This window comes from Puntigrus tetrazona, chromosome 2 (genome assembly GCF_018831695.1).
Source record: "Puntigrus tetrazona isolate hp1 chromosome 2, ASM1883169v1, whole genome shotgun sequence".
Taxonomy (NCBI): domain Eukaryota; kingdom Metazoa; phylum Chordata; class Actinopteri; order Cypriniformes; family Cyprinidae; genus Puntigrus; species Puntigrus tetrazona.
In genome coordinates this window covers 11,787,650-11,803,412 of record NC_056700.1, presented here as the reverse complement: position 1 = coordinate 11,803,412, position 15,763 = coordinate 11,787,650, and the positions used below count along the sequence as shown (strand labels likewise).

Genomic DNA, 15,763 nt, shown 5'->3' with positions numbered 1-15,763 from the left:
GAGCCAGAGGGTTCAACAGGTTCAGACGCTGAGGGCGGACACGTGCATACCTGCATAATGTACCGAGAGGTGCACGTTCAGCGTGCCTACCTGCCCACCAAATCTGCTCAGCATGAGCGCGGTCTACGTGCCACACACAGAACAGTTTACTTCATAGGAGAGAGTGACAAAGAGACTATCTGAGGGTTTATTTTGGGGCGGCCCACACCGAGCGGAGTGGAGCGGAGTCTATCCGCTCCCTGTAATTGAAGTAATGACATGCCGTTTATGCAGAGGAGCCCTGGCAGTGCAGGAATTCCTCTCTGCTAAAGCTTCTCTCCACTACAGAAAAAAAAGAAAGACCACCCCCGCTGCTAAGTCATGTCTCGACCGGTCTCCCTCCTGGAAAAGCTGCAGCCTCAGGGCAAGGTTTTGCTAGAAATGGGATGCGTGGGGGAGGAGAGTTGAGGCGGGGAGGATGTAGAGGATTTTTATATCCACACTTGAGAGGGGGGGGTACAAGGACACTCGCTGTTCGCATTCATCCTCACTGTTTTTATTGCCAGGGCGGGACAAAAAGAAGCTTCGCACCTGATGGTGAAAGAATGGGAGGCTTCCTGGTGCACTCCTGGTGACTTCTCTCAGCCACCTGCAACAGGATCAAGGGCCCTCATTTTCACCAATTTGTCTCTTAAACGCATTTAAAAATACATTCTTATAAATGAAAAAAATACACACATTTACATTTCTTCTATTAAAAAACAGATCACTTTGACTGGCAGTAGTAGTTTTGGTCCTACTTTATATTAGGTGACCTTATCTACTATGTACTTTCATTTAAATTAATCATCTGGTACAAGCAGTTATTGTGTACATGTTTTTACATTGTGCTTGTAATAATAAAATACCTACATGTAGCTACATCTGCAATTCATTTCTGTAATTACATTTATAATTACACATACCTTACACCTAAACCCAACCTTCAACCTACCCAGACCACCAAACTGGTCCCTAACCAAAAGTGTTTTGCAATACAATATGAGCACAATAAATACATGATTTTTTAAAGCAAGTGCATAGTAGTTAAGGCCACCTAATTAAACATGACCAAAGTTGTTGTTTTTTTCAATTTTGATAAGTTTAGAAATTTTTATATTTGAATATTTATTTATTAGAAGTAAATTAAATATGTAAAATATAAAATTAAAGATAAAAATATATAAAAACTTTAAAATGTATTATTACTATTACTATTATTATTATTATTATTTAAATATGGTGTTTAGAAAAAAAAAATGGAAACACTGCTTCAGAAAATCTTTAAAAGGTCAAATAATTTTACGTACTGAAATCATGCCATAAAAATCTAGTATATAAATATTTTATTTATGCATTTAATTGCATTTTTATGCCTCTGACCCAACCGCTTTGCATTCATGGCTGAGTGAAGAGACCTTCACTGTTGTCACTGTTTCTGTGAGAGTTCATACAGCCTCAAGCATTATCTGACTCGTTCTCTACGATTTAGCAAACATTTTGATGTCCTCTCTCTAAGGCTAATCAAACAGCGATTGAAGTTCTGTTCTGTCAATAATTACAAGAGCGCTGTCAATAATTACTCGAGACCTCATCTCACTACGTTTTGACAATGCTAGCGGCACGTACGCCACTTCAGATAAACAAGGCTGAGTGACACTTGACTCGTAAACCTGAGGAGAGGAGGCCTGTCTGTCTGACAGACTTAGCTTGTTGCACTGGGGAGTTGTCAGGAACAAAGGCTTCCCTGTGCATGGAGCCAGCCCGGGACACAAGCGTTTTTATAAGGCTGATTGAACACAAGAGCACCTCAAGAGCCCTTAATAAGAGAAGAGAGTGCAGAAGCAGCATACAAACCAAATGGCACATGAGGCCATCACGAATACGACTGACGTTTCAATGAAAGACCTTCTCACTCCACAGTAACACCTCAAAGCGGACATCCCTCATCTGGCTTCCAGCAAATACCAGTCATTTGCAGAAAAATACCCCAAGTTCTTGAGTTCTGACGTGTCCAGACCTGGCCCTGATAAATGGCAGTCTCAGCATTTTTTTTTTTTTGTCTAAAATATACAAGTTTCATTCCACCACCACCACCACGAAATGGATGCACAAGAGTCATCATTGTTTCTCTTCCGTGCTGTTATACCGGGAAAACAAAACCTAAAATCTCAAACCCTGTCAGTCTCTTAGCCCTAATCAAAAACTGATGTTCACATTCCAAATCAACCACACTGAAGCAGTAGAAAAATTCCTCCAGCCTCATAAAGGCAACCAAGCCAATGTTCCCAAAAGTTTTCAAAGGCATATTTTTGGAGAGAACGTGCTTTCCTCCGAACTGGTGGAACATCAGCTGGCAGCAGCTTCCGCCCCAACAACTGGTCCATGAAAACAACGCCAAAGGAGACGTGGCTTGTTATGAGTAGGTGGATCTACATTTCTGGAGGTCCATGGACTTAAATCTATTAAAGAGGCCAAAATGATGGCAGCTGAGGTTTGCTTATGGGAAAAAATGTTGTGAGAGGACCCAAGTACAAGCATGAGAAGCCAATATCCCTAGTAGCACAAAACATTCAGTTTTTCCAACACTGCTTCCAGGACCAGTGCAAATAAGTGAGAGAGACATTGAGAAATTTGAGAAAAACAAAAAGGAAACTCTTTGGGTCAGCATGAAATAAATTAATTGTATTAATTTTACAAATGCATGACATCATCAATGCATATTATCATCAATAAATATATACCAGTATCTTATCGATAATGATTCATCCATGCATATTTAATTTTTTTTTAATATTCTCAACATGACTTCCATAGTATTTTGCAATGGACCAGCAACTGTTGGTTACCAATATTCTTCAAAATTCTGGAGAAACCGAAGAAACTTAGTGGTCATCAACATTAGACAAATGTTTTTGAATCAGATTAGCTTCTATTGAACACGGGATATTCCATTAAGTAAGGTGAGCGAGAGAGGAGTTTGCGGCGTGTTGAGAGAGTAAAGGTGAGGTTGGCACGGTACAGTGAATGAGAGCATTCGACAGCTGCTTTGAAAGCCATTACAGGAATGAGACAGTGCCAGGGCATTATTTACACCCTGTCAGCAGAGCGCACAACACTTCCATGCATAATCACCCAGTCGCAACGTCCAATGGGGCAACGGGCATTTGAGATCATGCCGCTGAACCTCAGCTTTGTGGGAAAGCGATCAACTTGGCTTGATCTGCACCGTGCATCATTTCCCATGTGATAGAGGAGTCAGTGCGTCTGGACCAGGCCGCATCGTTGCAAAGGTCTCCTCAGAGCGTGGCTAGCTCCCATGGCAGTGGTCAGTAAAGTGAGCTTGCAACAAGTCTGGGCATCGATTCAGCCTTAAATTAGAGAAACCAGGCAAACTGCACATGAGCCTTTTGGGTTTTCTGTGTGCTACTTCTGCAATTCCACATACACACACACACACACACAAATGCAGAGATTTACTGCAGTTTTTGTTGGGAGGGCCACTATGGCCAGCTGTTTTGGAACATCAGCAGAGAAGGTTCCACTCCACATTTCTTCCGGTAAACAAGAGGAGCAGATGCTGCGTGCAAAATCCCAAAGCACGAACATCAGCCCTGCTCTCAAACTCCATCTGACAGAACCTCCCCGTCCCGGCACCTTATTCTCATTACGCCTGACTTCAGTGACAGACACGGTTACGTGCTGGATCGGAACCAGATTGGGTCTGCTTTTACAGTAACACGAAGCCAGAATGGCTTTCCGCTTTTGGCATTAGTTTCCATCCTCGTGACCCCCTTACACATCTGGAGTCTGCAGATGTTAAAGGAATGTGTGAACTGCCATTACACCTCATGCACGCACACCTTCAAAAAACGTAAGGATTTAGCTTGAGCTTGCCATTTATTTTGTCAGCTGGAAAGCAACACGATCATGTAACCCAACAAAGCACTTGCTCTAGCATTGGGTCAGAACCCACCTGGTAGAGTGATGCAATAACCTTCTATTTAATAGATTAGCCAAGAAACATACAGGTCACTCCATCTTACAAGGCTGCAATGGGACGTGTACACACCATCACCAGGGACAGTTGTGTGCAAACACTACGACAGGTTGCTCCAGGGCTTACTGACACATTCAGGACCACCAGGTTAAACATACATTTCAAAATGATTGAAGAGCTGTATGTGACACAGTACACTGTCAGGGGCAAGTGGCACTGTCCTGGATCACTGCTTTAAGCCTCCCTTAAGTATCTGTTCATTACATTTGTTCTTTTGTGAATATTAATGCAAGCAATGAGTGGACTGTATTAAAAACTTCAGTGTTCCAACAATATAAAAGCTTGACATATCATTATTTTGCTTAAATATTGTAAAGTTCAATATATATTAGCACAACATATTTCTCATTTTGTAACATTAGGTTAAGTAGCCTACTTCAGGAATAGGTTCTCCCAAAAATGTAAATTCTGTCATGATTTGCTCACACTCAAGTGGTTCCAAACGTGTATGAATTTTCTTGTTCTGCTGAACTCAAAGGAAGATATTTTGAAGGAAGTTTGTGATCAAGCTGTTTTGTTTCACTATTGACTTCCATAATATATTTGTCCTATTATGGAAGTCAATGGTGACTCAAAACAGATTGATTATAAACGTTTCTTAAAATATCTTCCTTTTTTCAGAAGAACAAAGAAATTCATATAGATTTGGAAGGACTCAAGGGTGAGTAAATGACAGAATTTAAATGAATTAAATAATTCAAGCGAACTGAAAGACATAATGGAAACAGAGATTTTAGTCAGCCATAAAGCTTAGATAGAATGTTTGTGTGTGTGTGTGTGTGTGTGTGTGTAACAATCATTAAAAAAAAAAAAATAATACTTGAGACTGGTTTCTATCTTGTGTCAGACAGATGCATTGCATTAAGCATCAGGTATTTGTTGGAAAAGACCAGCTGCCAACTGTCCAGTCAAATGTTTCCTCTGCAGGTGCAGTTCAAGATCAGCTAGTCAAATGAACCTGGTTTGTGTTTGGAATCTGTGAGATAGAAATCTAATTGGAGACTCCAGGGGAAGAAACAATGCCGTTACCTCAGACTCATTCCCAATCAGTTATCAAAATAATCAACATGTATAGAAACACACAGTGGGCATTATGGGTGGTGCAGACAGCAGCAACACTGCTCTCTCTGTTTCAGACAGTTGAGGAGAGGACTCGCTCCACAGCACGTCATTCAGGAGTTTCCCCAACCCCCGACATCTCCCTTCTGCCTCCAAACACTCCTTTGTTCAGGGAATTTCTTCAGAGGAGAAAACTTTGCCTGGTTCTGGCACAGCAATGATTTCAAATTTCCAGCTTGTAATAATTTGACTTACCTTGTCACTATCAAACACTGCAGGATTTTTTTTCCCAGCATCATTTGCAGTTTCGATGCCAGCAATACAAACTAAATCTATGATAAAAGACCCTTTTAACATTTACAATTCTTCACATGTTGGAATTTGCCCTGTTTATACATTCCTCTGAGGTCATAAAAACCCCAGGCTTTTGTGTAGGCCTGAGACTGGCGTTCAGTGTCACCAGGCTGATCGTGTTTTCTGCCAATTCCAGAAATGATCCCGGTTATTGTACAAATTAGCCAACTGGATTTGTTTTGGGGGTCTCAAGGGTCTCACAACAATGCAAATCCATTTCACAGCTCTCTGAAGTCTTGTTAAGTAGCCTACGTTAGACATTAAGGTTAATAGGTTTGTGATCTGATCAAGGAGTCTCACATTTGATGGTAATGAAAGCCAAACCTGAAGTCACAGAGTCCAGCATCCACACAGTGAAGCTCAGCCAAACGAACCCACATCATGGTTTAAAGTCCATGTGCCAGGCAATTGCCTTTATGGGAAAGGAAAAATCTCCTCTGGAAAACTCTGGCCTATAGCCATTATATGAAAATGAGGCCCTGAACGCCTGAACAATGCCATTCTTTCAGAGGGAAATCAGACAAGCCTTGGGAACTTCAGCCTAACTATGCTTTGAGGCAACTTTGGCAGAAAGACAGGCATGGACCAATTGTACACGTTCCTTCTCATTCTTTCTGCCAGGCATAAAGCATCATTATCACCAATGGTTACCTCAGACTATTTCAGACTAAACTAAACTGGCTTCCTAAAACCACAAGGGTGAAAAGTAGCTCCAGTCTCTAATGAGGGAACAGACGTAGATGGCAAAATTTCTCCTTGAGGTGTATTTATTGCTCGAGCAGAAAAAAATATTGCTCAGTGTGCCAATACTTCCTTTAACTAAATAGAAAACTACTTCACCTTGAGTTTTCAGCAGACTAGCAGTGAGGTCTGTTCACACGAAGAAGGATAACTAGGCTATAAAAATAATTATAACAACTATATTCATCTCCACACCAATGGACAATTATATGCACACACTGCAATAATGTTGTCGCTGCTCAAGCTCTTTATTAAGATCAGGTTTTTAATAGCTCATCAGCTTAAAAAAAAAAATGGTTCTGAAAATGATTCCAATGTAAAGTAACCACTCGTCAGTGTTATTCATTCATGCAGAACATACACAATTTAAACAGCATTTTTGCAGCTTAATATTCACAGATGCTAATCCATAACACATTTTAAAGTGTAATCACCCACATTTTGTATTGTACAGTAGTCATTTCTGTTTTTATGACTGGATTCCGTGATTCCATCCACTTTTTCCGCATTGTGGAAATCCTAGGGCCTTAGATGTGTTGTGACCTTTCCTATTCTTGTAGAAATAGAACAATTATGTTTTCAGAATGATTATGAAACTTCATAGCTATTACTGTGAATAGAACTTTAGCATTGAAAAGAGCCACATGAAGTGATTCTCTGCATAACAACAGTTAAAACACTTATTTGTCCACTTTACCATATTTATTTGATTAAATATGAAAGTTCTCGGCCTGTCACATATATTGGGAGGGGGTTGATTTATTAATATTTTTTATGCCTCAAGTGCCCTGTTACTCAACAAAAAACAAGATGCCAAGTTCAAAGCCATTAAAGAACAGATAATACCAAAAAAACACAATGAGGAACTAGTACTCAAAAAGTCCCATATGAGTGAAAGGTCGCCGGTCAGATTGTTATAAACGAAGATTTCCGAGTCAGGAAGGACAGGAACTCTATAGAGATACTTTAATAAAGAAAAAAAAAAGCTGAAAAGATGAAACACTCAAGTCTATCTTTCAGCAGCAATGAGAGCAAAGCAGCTTGACACTGCCAAAGAGAGCAGGAGAGAGCGAAAACTTATCCAACCATCTGGATGTGGACTAGGCAGAAATCCAGGAGGCAGTAAAATTCATTCCAAGTCCCTGACCGACGTGCGACTGCCACGTAGCTGTTAATGCAGGAGGACAGAGAGGAGGCAAGAGGCTGTCTTATTTCTGCAAAAACACTTTCCCACAGTGCAACACAAGCACATCAGCCCGTCTGCCTACACTGCTCACTGTTACTGAACTGTGATATCAGTTTTGATTTACTTTAACAATGTGATAATGCTCACTTGGAAAGGTTCATAATAATAGAATATATTTATGGGCGGCAGACATTCTTACAAGTCTTTAAGGTGGTCTCCAAGCATCAACTCCTTGGGTAATAATTTTTTTTATTCACTTCTAAGTTAGTCAAAGAGCAATTCATTTCATTATTTACAAATCAAATCAAGTCTATTACTTACAGTGTTACTGTCAACAAAACTAAAACTATAAAAATCTAGCTGAAATAGAACAAAATTAATTAAATAACATTAAAACTTAATCTAATATTTAATATTTAGGTTGTTCTTGTTACACATTCCATGTACTTACTATTATAATAACAATAAAATAAATCACATTCAACTAATCCTAACCCTACCCATACATGTAGTACAGTTATAAATAATATTGCTCAGAATTTAAATGTGTTAATTACACTGTAACAAGGACACCTTATACATATATACACACCAAAAAAAACTGCATAGACCAAAAATCTTTAAAATAATATTTTTGTGTTACACAGACAAAAAGTTACTTCATAGGAGTGAGACAGACATGAGGCTAGAAATGTCATTTTTACGTGAACTATTACTAGATGTGTAACGTTTCAAACTCAAATGTCAATTTCTAAAGTAAATAAGCTCTTATGACAAGATTTAAAGTGAAGAATGCTGTTTGGTGTGTGACATTAAAGAATGAATTTCTCCAGTGGCTCTTGTAGTGGGACGGTCTAGACCTGTTGGTGACTCAGTCTGTCCACAAACAGGAAAAAACAGTAACGTCTAAAATACCTCCAATATACACCTCACTACTAAGAGTGTAAACAGCCAGGTCACCACACAGCTCACAGATCTCATCTCTCCTGAGCTCTTTTTTTTGGCACACTGAACTTGTGTTTAGACCAAGCTGAGAGGAAGCAGCCTAACTCCCACAAACACATGAAAATGAGTCACTCCGTACCCATGGCTGTGCTTCAAGATTTTTCCTTCTCTTTTATTTTTTTTTAAGCTCAGGAAAAGAGTTCAGTCTGAGGGAGATCAGTGCATGCATCCACAGCAGTTAGTACACTCACATGTGCAGTTATAACAGAGCAACTGTGGGTTTTACAAAGTCAGGCAAATATCCAAAATGCATTACTACTACATTAAATATGCTGCAAACGTCTCTCTCTTACATCGAAGGTGGACAACGTTGAGGCCAATTGTGCAGAAACATCCCAGACAAAACTGAGCTACATGTGAATTATCTAGGCCTGTTATTGCAAACTAGAACACTATTTATATAAAATTCTAAAGGCAAGAAATGGCTTTCTACTGTGCGGTCCTCGGGAGCTGCACGCAAAACTGCAATGCGATCAGTTGAGTTTGTTCCACATACAAACAACTCTTATAAACCGGTGCTTTTAAGGGAAAAAACACCGGCAGGATGACTGTAACGGATTCCCAAAATGAATGACTCATAATATAACCCTTTAAAAGAATAACTCAAAGACGAGTTACTGTTTTAAATCAGTCTGATTCAAATATGATTTATAATCTTGTCTGAGAGATCATTTCTTTCATACGTTAGCAAAATGGACACTATAAGTGAAATCTACCCAAATGAAGTACTGATCAAAATTGTAGTAAAAACCAAAAAAAAAGTTCATTAGAATCTGAACAAATCAGGAATTCCCAGCCAAGGTTGGGATCGCACTCAGGTGCCATTTTTAGGCAATTAGATCTTTTCTCAAGAAAACACATTCATCTTTCTCTTCCCATTACAAGCCACACACATTAAACAAAATTGAATTTGAGAATCAGATATTTTTAAAAATCGAATACAAGTTTAGTAAGTATTTTCAAGATAGCAACTCAACACACAAAGGTCCCCACACTATCTTCTAAGCAAGCCAATGCAGAAGTGGCCACTTTCGCCCACATTTGGACGGACATTTTATGGTCCAGGAATGCTGAATGAGTCAACACTTTGGATCGGTCGAATCTTATGCCCAGGCTGACATTCAGGGCTCCCCCAATCCCCAGCTGAGCGGGGTGTGATGAATTCAGTCGGAGGAAGACACAGGGGAATGGAGTTGTGGTGGGGGGGGGTGTTGAAATTGGGGGACAGATTTTACTCATTTGTCCCACATGGCTAAACACGCTCAAAGAGGGCAGCTCAGTTTAAACAAACATAACCACTTCCTCCTCACTGCACACAAAGCCTTTAAACAGAAACCCGTCCGTCGCTCCTCACCGGGTCATTTGGGGAAAAGAACAGCTAGCCGCCAAAACACAGCCGGCCCTGTGTGGCTCAGCATCTACAGACACCCTAAAAAAAACTCAAATATGGCCCTGCTCCTCAACTTCACCTCGCAAACCCAAAATACAGCAGACTTTGCTTCCATACAAGGAATATATCTGGTCATTTGCTTGCAGACAAGATCTTGGACAAGTGTCAGTCACTGAGAGATAGGTACAGGCATCATTTGAGCTCTCTAGTTTATCATATTAAATTAGGGATGCATATATTGGTAGCACATCAGTTATCGCCTGATATTGAAGTTTTTGGTAACACTTTAGATCAGGTACCACATATTCACTATTAACTAAAACTTCTCTATCAATAAACTCATACTTTGCTTTTTATTGATAATAAATAATAAGCAGTTGTTGTAATAGCTATGGTTAGGGTTAAGAGATTTAGAATATGGTCATGCAGAATAAGGCATTATGAGCAGTTTATAAGTACTAATATGCAAACTTTAAAAAAATATATATTCCTTGGTGGATGTTAAATTCACTTACTACATTTTAAAAATAAAATAAATGAATAATTCATGTAAAAATATTAGATTTTTTTATTTTAAAAATACCATGTAATAACATAATATATATTATATAAAACAATTATATTATATAAAAACAAAAAAGTCACCTATGGTTTTATAATCAATGTTCATTATAATATTATCAGTAATGTATACGTGTTATACATTTATGTGAAATACATTTTACATATTTTTAGATTCACCATTCTTAACCATTTCATTTTTATATTACTTATTTTGTGCAGTCGTCTAAATTATTAAAACGTAAATGTCCACCAATAAATGCGATGTTTATGTAAAAACAGCATTAAAGTGCATTATACTTAATTTTGACACGACATCATTTTAACATCAGCCGTTTATTGGTGATCATCTGTCCGAGCGAGCAACAGGAACAGAAAAGTAAATTACTGGTAAATAATTCTTCGTAATCAAAAGACTGGCAGTCCCCAACAGGAATGTTAAGGAGCAGCCTTTTCACCCCATGTTGACTCTGGAATGCCGTAGAAAGCGAAAATTCAACATTGACACATTCCTTCGGTGCCACCTGGGATGCCACAGGCCTCGCAGCAATGGCTGCCATTCCCACGACCTCACTGTTTACTTTATTTTGGTAACTTCACACATCCAAAACATGGCTATCGAACAAAGAGAGATCAGCGGTACTAATCCAAAAGAATAATATGAATTAGCTGGAAAAATTCACCGGGCTGAAACAGATCTGGGCAGTAAGAATGGATAGCCCCCGTCCACCCCTCCTCGCTCTCAGAGGTCAAAGGGTGAAATTCCTCATCTTCCATCAGGCCTCCAGATTTCACACACTATAAGGGGGAGTGCTTGAGGAGGGGGATGGGTTAACAAGACCTGGTGAGATGGAGGAACTGTGGGAGGTGTTGGTCTAAGGTCCTGCTGGTAGGGGGGGTGGCATAAGAAAACAGGAAGTCTGGGACTACAAATATATGCACAGTGGCACCGCTGACATGTGTTTGCGCAGAGCAGCTTGAGATGGGATCAGCCACAGCGTACGTACTGCAGACCCTTAAAAGGCACTGTGCGAATTACAACAGATCAGATGAAGTTAGCAAGGCTGTAAAGTGGCAATAAATATAACACAACAAATGCATCTTCTGCCAGGCTCTCATTGCACATGCATGCTGGCTAAAAGCGTCATTAATGAGCTGCCGCAGCATCTGAAGTTTCCATCGTCCGGCTAACAGCGGCCGTCTCTGCACTCTGAATGCTAATGCAAGCACGAATGTACACCAGAGGCCACCTGACCAAACACTGAGTGTTTTTCCGCTGTGCTTTTAGCTAAATGTGCGAGCCTGGCCATTTGAATAATGCATTGGCATGACGAAGTGGATGCATGTCAGGAATCAGTGTCATGGAGCGAGCTGCAGCATCTGACCCTGTCCAATAACTGAAAAACAAGAGACAAACCAAGCCGCGTTCTTGCACTGTGAAACATTTACAAGTAGAGCAATGGAATACAACACTTTCCGTACGTTTTTACAATTTTAAAATGCTATATCATCCAATTGCCTGAAAACAGGTCAGTGTATTTTAGCTTATTCTCACAAAATCTTTTTTATTGGTAATCGAATAATTGGCTTCGTTTTCTCAAACTCATGCTATTTCAAATCTGCACAGCTTTCATTTGTGGAACAGGAAGAGGGATGTTTTAAAGAGTGTAGGAACGATTTTTGCTCAAACAATAACGGTCACAAAAGATGCAGTCGCATTAGTGGTTTATCAGTAAAATTATCGGCAAAATATACTTGATTGTTTGTTGTTAATAGCTTAGCAATGTAAAAAAAAAACTCACACACACACACACACACACACACACACACACACGTAACTATTAAGCAAAGCATTTTTCTGTTGGTCAGTGCATAGAGTTCACATGAGCAACCTGAAAATGAGTGAAAGTAAAGCACAATATCCTGTCAACATGTTAAACTAAACATATCTAAAACCTACATCAACTAGTCAGTTCTTTCCACCTCTAATTAGTTGTTGCAAGAGATGCGAACCAAAGCAATAAAAGTGTGTTAAGGCATCCAGCAACAGCATCCTGCAGCTTGTCACTTATAATGCCGGTTAAAGTGACGGGTGTACCGTTGGGTGGAGAGGCAACTCTCTAGAGAAAACGGTGGGACATGGAGTTGAAAGGCCTCTTTTATCTTCATCCAAATCAACTGTCAACAATAGGGTAAATCACCAAGAAGTCGGAGAAGTCTGGCATGCAAACATAGCAGTACTGTGCCAAACAAACATGCAACAAGAAAATGCTAGGAGCGCAAAAGAGACATGCATAAAAAACAATGGCACAATGATCACTGTTATGCAGAACGCTGCTTTTAGCTCCACTGAATGACGCTATATGTGGCCGTGGCTGGCTGATTCAAGATGAACAGCAGGATCATGATTCATGGACCAGCTGAAGGCCACATCATCACCGCATGCATATTTCCCAAGCGCTAATGGTTAAAGCACGGATACAAACTTGTTCTGTCTTGCTTAACAGTTTGAGAGACGCTGGCTTTCTCTTCCTGATGAGGTCAAGGGAAAATAGCGCACTTGAGAGTCTAATGATAAGCTCATGTGACTTCGCCGACCAAAACCATGGCTGCTTTTCTACTCATCTTTTTTCCAAAATATAGAGCGGATGAAGGATACCGAGTTTACTGGAGGTTGAGAAGACAAAGTATAAAGGAGAAGAACCCTCTGAACCTGCACAAGACTGAACAAATCAAATTTTACAACGTCTACTGACCAATAAGTGTGACTAAGATACGTGAAGTTCTTTCAAAGTGCAACAGTCAGAAAAAATCAGGAAACGTCTTCAAGAAGGTGGACTCTCCGCTGCAATTAGGAACAATCACAACAGATTTTATCACGCTGCACTGCATAACATCAGCACACATCAAAGCACAGAGCTGCTCCCAGGATGACGGGGAACTGTAGGGGGGAGGGTACGAGAGCATGTGTAGTATTTGAGGTGCCCCTGGGGAAACAGACCTCCAGCTCACCAGGTACAGCCCCATGACCTCAAAGGAAGAGCACATTCCTGCAGCTATGCCCAATCAGGAAGTTTAACTCCACATGCCAGCTCTCTCTGCGCAGCACCTAGACTGATGAAACAATGGCTGTCGAAGCCGATCCATCAGATACTGGCTAACAAAAAAATAATACAGATATTTTGTTTTGAATGCGTCTCAGATATACGCTGGTTGGGGGTCCATGGAAAACTACAGCTGTACTGCTCTTTAATTGCACATTTGCATGCTTTTAAAAAATGATTTTTTTTATTTCAAAGACCCCAATGCACATGTAACATTCATCAACCAATATTCCGTCACTTTCGAAAATTTTGTAGACAGTCACTATTGTAAAATAAACCCAAACGGCTTTTGCAAAAATGGCTATTTACAAAATAGATTAACATTAAAAATGTATTCAACTTTAAATGCTTACAGAGACTGAGACAACGCTACCACAGCTATGAATGTAATATAGGTTTCCACAGTGGTTGTAGATTGTTGCCATACGGAACAGGTAGTATTCAGAAATACGCGCATGTTGAATGCTGCAACTGACCAATCAGAAACAAGCATCCCACAGCATTGCATAATTCAAAAACAAAATGCAAACTTTTTTGAAACAAATGCATAAAAAACTTTTATGCATAAATTTCATGTATGCCTTTTTTGACAATACTGAAACTAATTTCAGCTTTGTGTGCAACTGAAAGTTTCATGAAAGTATGAAAAAAAAATGTATGCAGGAGTGCAGCAACAAGACCTAAAGCAAGCACGTCAAAACAAATCGTATTTGAAAAGTGGGTATATCGCTCCATTGGAATTCTAAGGAAAAAATCTGACAAATGATATGCATACAGAATACTGTACCAGTATTTCATTGTTTCATATAGCTTGTTTTAAAGCATCCTGTGGCCTCCTTGGAAGTTCACCTATTGGCTTCAGCACCCTGATTGAGAAAGTCTGCAGACCTAAAGAGCTGAGGAATGCAACATTTTTCTGCAGATTTTTTTTTTATTATTTGAAACATTGATTATTTTTTTCTGCTCCAGTGCAATAATTTACATTTTTAGAAAAAGTTATGAAATCCCTCACTCAGCTGGAGAACTTAAACCTGACGTCATTTTCTGCAGATCACATTTCTCCTCTCACAGATAATGCGTTTCTTTCTCTCCAATAAGCCCCCTGGATCCAGGCGAGAGCGCAACTCATATGGTCCAAACTATCTTAAAGCGTTATTTCGGTGACCAACAGCATCATCCGAGAGATTAAAAGTGACCTTTAAAAGTCTTTTTCCAGAGCTGCTAATTAGCGCGCTTTTAATTCCCAGCACGAATGAGCAATCAGTGCTTTCTGTCGTTTGGGGGAAAAGATGCGCGGCGTTGCATTAAACCAAAACAACAAAAAAGAAGGAAACGCAAAAAAATATCAAGTCGAGATACTTTCCGCACAATATAATGACAGAACAACGACAACAGCACATAATGTTTTCCTCCATAAACAGATACAGCTGTTGCAGAATAGGCTGTCTGGAATACCAGGGCATGATGGAGTTGACCACCTTCACTTCATCCTTCACATCATCAATCATCATTCCCGAAATCTTTGCCAAATATTATTCGACATCATTCAAGCAACTGCCTCTTTTGAAACGTTATACTCGCTACAGAAAGACACCTGGAAGAGACTCGGCATCCCAAATAAATTTCACCTAAACTGTCGTGACACCAAGACTCGCGGATATAACGAAAGACTTTCTAACGAAGCTAAAGTGTCGCGTTTTCTGAAAAGTGTAACGTTTACGTAACAGAACGCGCGGATGCGTGGAACATCACAAACTCCCCAAAATTCCAAAGTTGGAATTCAACGACGCAGCCGTCAAGCTGTGCGCTCCGTCGTGAACTCCGGCGGTCGTTAGAAAGTTGCGCGACGGGTTTTGAGCATCTTTGGTCAAATAACGGTTTCTATAAAGAATCCGTGCAAAACTGTCAGTTTTCCTGCGGAGCAGTGAAGTTTTCCGTCTCTTCTCCTGGTTGGCCAACTAACCCAGACTCCCGGCGTCACCGCCATCCAGACGCAAAAAAATGCACGCAACTTTCCGTTAGGAGCGTATTTTCATCGTCTAATTGGGGAAAAGGCGCACAAACGCGAACCGTGGCAAAAGATAGCGCTCATAAGCTAACAGAAAAACTCACCTCGCTGCAATAAAATGATGTCGAAAGAAACTCCAGAGCTCCACTTTCACCCCAGACACAACTTTGGCAATCCCTGCTCCAGTCTGCCCCACCAGAGCTCAGTCAGGGGGAGATTCCGCGGCCATGACAATTATGCCCCACAGCACATGTGAGCTTGATCCTGCCCCTTTTAC

The 15,763-nt window shown here is 40.1% G+C and overlaps 1 protein-coding gene across 2 annotated transcripts in view; it reads right to left on the bottom strand.

The window, feature by feature from the left end:
- The window catches only part of fndc3ba (fibronectin type III domain containing 3Ba), a 111,687-nt gene extending 95,966 nt beyond the window's left edge, over positions 1 to 15,721 (bottom strand). Inside the window, exon 1 of one of the 2 annotated variants that reach the window (XM_043263607.1) lies at positions 15,591 to 15,721. The gene's annotated coding sequence lies outside the window, so the exon portion shown is untranslated. The remainder of the gene's footprint in view (positions 1 to 15,590) is intronic. The other variant, XM_043263600.1, reaches the window with a different exon arrangement.
- Between the last annotated feature and the right edge of the window lie 42 nt (positions 15,722 to 15,763).